Consider the following 6,000-nt stretch of genomic DNA (forward strand, 5'->3'; position numbering starts at 1 on the left):
GTCTTCGTTGGTGGCGGAGCGAGCTGGGTTTTGGTAGAGTGTTCCTGAACCTAGCTCTGGAAGTGAAGGGAGCCTAGGTAGGTTGTTTCGTGAGCAGGGCCTGGGACACGGTGGGAGTCTTCCTTGCGATCGTCACCGGGTCTGAGGTCTTCCTCCTCTTCCTCCTGTTGACGACAGGTTGGAACCCGTCGTCTTCGTCCTGGTCGCCTGCTGCAGTCACATGGCAGGAGCTAGGCTCCTGTGCTGGAAGTTCGGCCATCTCGATGGACTCAGTAGGCGTTTTCAGGGCGGCAGGGGGGGGGCTCCAACTGGTCTTGACTTGAAGGGATGGATTAAAGGATGGCTTGATCCGCTTTTAATTCGGCCTCATCTTGGGGTATTTCCTTATCCTCGTCCGTATTACAGAACCTGAGAAGTCCTCGTCATCCTCCAACTGGAAGGAAGAGTTTTTGTCGAGTTTGTGAGCCATGGTTAACTCGATCGACGGGCAGAAGGACGCTGGGTCGCTGGCACTGGTACACTCGGTACAGCGAAACTGGTTCAGAGAACACTTCGACGTTAAGTGCAGGTGATGTGCACTCAACGAAGGACTCAGCCTCCTTTTCAGGTCTGGCCTTAGACTAGTGCCCGACGACGATGCCAACTCTTTTAATTCTTTCGGAATGGCTTTTCCGATTGATGTCTACAGCTGCAACTTGTCGTGACGTTCTTTCAAAACAAAGGATAATGATTGACATTCATTACCATTATAGGAATTTTCAGCACGTACACGGGTCTTTCCGGCTGCTTGCCCTCGACCAAGTCCAAATAGCCTGGTCATAAGTGATGTGTGCTTTGCCACATTGCCTTGCCTTGCCACCTGCCTTGCCACATTTACAACACTACAATTTCCGGTCCTGGCGACTACGTGTTCCAATCGCCTGCTTTATTATCATCAATTTCGGAAAGTTGTCTTGTCCTGCTATACTTACCGGACATGAGCCTGGCCCTTATTCGTGTTTTTGGTATCGTTGAATTCAAAGGACAATGTTAATGCTTCTACTAGCTTAAGGCCTGCCAAATTTTACCTTTGCGGAATCCATCTAGGAAGGGTTAGACTGCCAAAAAATCATGATTTTTTCCTGGACATCTGGGTATGCTAGTTGAACCAAACATGATTTATCGGCTTTAGGTTCTTGCCAGGACTCTCCTGACTTTTCACCAATTTCTTTTTAAGGCACCAATTTTTCAACTGCGTGTGGTAGACATCTTCCAAGCGTCATTGGCCTGAACACTTCTCCAAATGCCTCACTAGGTAATCGTAGCCTCCTTGTTTTTTGGGGGATGTTCCTTGTAGCATGGTAGCCGCATCTTCTCTCAAGGCCAATATACAAGCAGTGGTCTTCTCCCTGGATGACCAACCGTCTGCTTTTGCAGCCATTTCAAACTGATGCTGATAAACATTTCAGAATGTAGTATTATCAAATTGAGGCGATTTAAGGCGCATCAGCCCAACAGGTTCCGTATTGGCATAAACTTTGCTCTTGTGGTTCACTGCTGAAAGTCTTCAGGGCAGCTGATCGATCGTGTCGACAACCAATGTTGTAATTTTGTTTTAAACTCCCAGATTCTGTTCTCCGTTAATGATTTCGCATCTCTTTTAACAGTAAAAAGAATTTTTTCAAAAATTCTTCTTTTAATTCCCTTTTAAGATTTTTTCAACCTGACTTCATTTTCTTTTAGTGTGGTATAGTTTTCTTCCAGTTTTGCAGTATTTTCCTAATGCAATGTTGTTTCTAGGAGGGTGAATTTTTCTGGTAATTTGTTGTTTAAGCCGTCTTCCATCTTTTCAGAATTCGCTACCGATTTAGCTTCAAGGTTGGCAAAATTTTCTTGCAACTTCGCGTCCAGGTTGGCGGAATTTTTTAGGAATTCTTTTTTCAAACCTACTTTCCTCTTTCTTAGAATTTTTCCGAAAATCATTTTTCAAATCTTACAGTCTGTCTACTGGTACTGTCCGGATCATCGCCTTCCTCAAGTAATGTGTTACGAAGCCGTTCTCGCAAGTCCGATTGTTTTCAATATACTAATATTTATGGTCCGATTTGTTTCAATGTATTTTTATATATTAATTTTTTTCCAGTTGATTGACATCCGATTCATACCCCACACCTGACCAATGTAGCATTTTTCCCTTCCTTAGATGTTAATTAAAACCACAGAAAATAGTCTTAACTAATTTGACACTTCAGTACGGAAACACGATCAGTCATGACTACCAGAGATATTTATTTTTACTGTATTTATTTACAGGTATTTAAATTTTGCGCCAAAATTCCAAAGTTTACTTGACTGAACTGACAACTATCAGCAATGCGGTTCCTTATATACACGGCAGAATGCTGTACCGCAAGATGACCGCAAAACTTTGAGACGTAGCGTCGTGCGGTGTGTGTGCATTTGTGTCATTCTGGAATGATGGAGAATCAGCTATTTTCTGGGTATTTACAATATCAATACATTATTTTTAACGATTACAGTTTTATATATTATTACAATATCATTTGGGAACCGTGATCTGATTTATTTATTCCACAAAAATAACTACCTACATAAAGAGCCAAAATGTATTTTCCATGTAGCTTAAATAATAAAAGATTTAGACAAACAGAAGATTTTTAATGCCTTAGCATCCAAAAATGCAATAACAACCTTTCTATGTATATTTTTACAGAAATGTAAATGTATCCTACATATGATTGTTATTATGTTTAAGGAATATTGTCTAATATACAACAAAACCTTTGCAAATAAACAATATTCAAAAACAAGGAGGCTTTATTTTCTCAAACCTCATTTTGTACCCCACCCTGTACACCATAGAGAAAACATAAAAATGCCCCAATCCATCCCCTAAAAAGCCTTTCATTACGTAAGGGCCAGCGGCGTTGTCGTCGCTACAGGCTCTGATTGTCCCGCATCGTGTTCAGGGCCCCTGAGGGCCTCCGCAACGAACTCGCCTTCATCGCCTCCGGCCCTAAAAGAGGCCCCAGGCTACCATGACGCCGACGTCGCGTCGGGCCGCTGTGTATCGCATTCTATCGGGACTAGGGTGAAGGAAAATTCGCCAACGGTTCTCTTGATACGATAACGGTAAATTTTAAGAGGTGTTTTTCCTACCGCCTAACTTTGCAAAATATTCTTAAAAGTATCCCAGACAAATCTAATTTTAGTCTATAAACTGTATCCTTTTAACTTTTTTTTTGGAGTGAACTAAAATACTCGATGCACTAAAATAGTCAACTAATATATTTTTCACTTACACACTAAATCGCTTAAGACTACTAGAAATATTTATTCACTGTATTTATTTACAACTACGTATCTCGATTTTAAATGTCTACTATTCTCTAGATGGAATCTCCTTATATACTTGGGAGACCATGGTTCAAGAAGATTCGCTAACATTCTGCGCGTCTCCAAAGATGCCGGGCGGTGTTCCCGCTTTTGTCACCAAAATAATTCCGGAATAATAAAGCACAGCTGATATTCGTGGCGTTTTCAATATGGAAATTCGGATGTTGATATCGGCAGAAGATTCTCCTCTTGTAACTGGACTTCTTATAGAAATTACAATCACCTTTTTTTTTAGAAAATTACGTTTTTTTTTCCTTAATTAGAATGAACTCGCGTCGTATTCTGACGGCCGCCCAACTTTGTTGTTTATTATGGATCTACAGTTTAACGTGGGTTCCGAACCACTAGTGTTTTGTTTTTATAAGGCAAACACAAACAACCATGCCCATGCCAAAATTCGAACCTGAGACCACACGATCGCATCGTGAACACCTCGCCCACGGTGCCAGGTCGGCAAAATAACGTTAAAGAGTAGGAATAACACCAAGGGAGCACACCAGAACTTGCACGCCTGTAAACCTGAAGACCACTTCTAACATGCTACGCATCATCTTTGAAGTTCAGGTTAAACGTCCCTATAGGTTGACTCCTGATGTAGCCTTTTGTAACTGGAAGAAAATCGTCCTAATAATCTCTTCATCGGTTATCTTGAGTGCTTGCCCAACTCTGGGTTTAGATCAACAGAGCTATTGAATTTTTCCGTACTACGCAAAACTGCTAAACATTTGCAAATCCTTAGCCATACACTGTGCCCGATCATATTCAAAAAAAAAGGTCTTACTGCACTTCACAGGTCACGTAGCACCGATTCTTGCGCTCATTTTAATGATCCGACTCGAGCTTTACCCTCCCCCCTCCCTCCCCAATGGCTTTTGTATTCTGTAAAGAATATAGTTGATGGCTTCCATTACTTCATATCGCCTATCTCAGGATGTTTCACGTTTCAGTAACAGACCCTTTCGTCTCTTAGGGTCAAACCAAGTCACCGTTGGTGTACCACTAGTCTTCAGCCTTTCGTCAGATGGCATCATTCCACCATACCATCTGACTGTGGATGTAATGCAGTAGTCCTCAATTCTTGATTCCAACAGTCGCGTCGTACAAAAATTCAACAAGCTGAATTTAAAATTTTCGTTCTTAGTCTGAACGCAGCTTCAAAGTTAATGTAACACCTGATCTGAATGTAATGCCAAATCGGCAGGTCCATTCTTTTATTAAAGATCGGCATCAGTCGAGGGTTTTTGGTTTAGTAGAGGCTATGCCTATTTGCTGAAGTATTGTATGTATTTATTCCCTGTTTCTGATTCGGGAAACGGATCGACAACGTCAATAGCAATCCTTTCAAAGGAACTTCCCACGTTTTACTGAGACATCAGAGCCTTCTGCTTCCTCTTCCCCTGATTACTTTCCGCATATACAGTGCTTTCATTTCAAAACGATCCACCCTTAATAACTTTCTTAAAAAAAAAAAACACAACAAATTAGATATACAGGGGGACGTTTAATTATGCATTTACTGAAGTTCTGTCAATCACCTCCTCACCTCCAGCTAACCCCACTTTAATATGTCAAATGGGAACCCCCATCCTGTGATACATCATAGTAAGCAGCGTAAAATTCTCTATTCAACGGTACCAAAAAAAAATGAAATCGGTAAATGTGTAAGCAAATAGTTAGCGAAAATGTCTAGAAATAATGAATATTTTATTTACGTCAAACTTTGGTATGCCAAATGGCTACCCCATGGTGTGATACATTATTTTAAAGGGCATTCATTATGCTATCAATGGTTGTAAAAAAAAATAAAATTGATTGACCAAGAAGCAATTAAAGTGTAAATCGATAGGGTAGAAAAACAAATTTAATTAGTTTAACAAATGTATAACTCATTTCCTAATGCTATTGACCCAGTAAAATCTCTCCCTCACTTTTCACAGGGTATTTGTTGCTCCAAGATGTCCCCTTGAGACACGGCATTAATTCCCTCTAGCAACTCTAAAATACGACATTTAGGTACAACGATTTACCTTCTTCTCTGTTTGCCGTCGTAGTCAACCATTTTCCAAAGTCGATCTTCAAAAATTAGGAAGTTCTTTGACGATGGGGGTCTCAGCAACGGAGCATCTTTGTCCTCTACCCGCTGACAATAATTGCAGTCCCCTGGACTGGCACCTGCATTTCAATAAATTCTCCCTGCTCAGTGTTCAGTATCAAAGACCTATATTCTCTCTATTCATCTTGCCACATCTTGCCTCAGGATAGGTGCGCTTGTCAGAGCATTTTTTAGGTGATCAAAGGCGTTCTGACAATCTTGGGGCCATTGAAATTTCTGGTCTCCTTGTATCAGCCCGGTCATAGGTGTCGCATTGTTGTCAAATCTCTTCACATAGTATCGGTAATAAGTACATATTCCGAAGGAGCTACGTTATTCATACTTGTCTTTGGGAACTGGCCAATCTTTGACACTCCTACACGGATATTTGCCTTGTCAACCGCAGCTACTTGACTGAAAACGACGAGACCCAAATACTATACAGCCCTTTGAGACATGTGATATTTCTCTGGGATCCTCTAGATTGTAATTTATGTGAGCAATTTTCTCAC

The sequence above is a fragment of the Anthonomus grandis genome, chromosome 1 (assembly GCF_022605725.1).
Source record: "Anthonomus grandis grandis chromosome 1, icAntGran1.3, whole genome shotgun sequence".
In the NCBI taxonomy this organism is placed as follows: domain Eukaryota; kingdom Metazoa; phylum Arthropoda; class Insecta; order Coleoptera; family Curculionidae; genus Anthonomus; species Anthonomus grandis.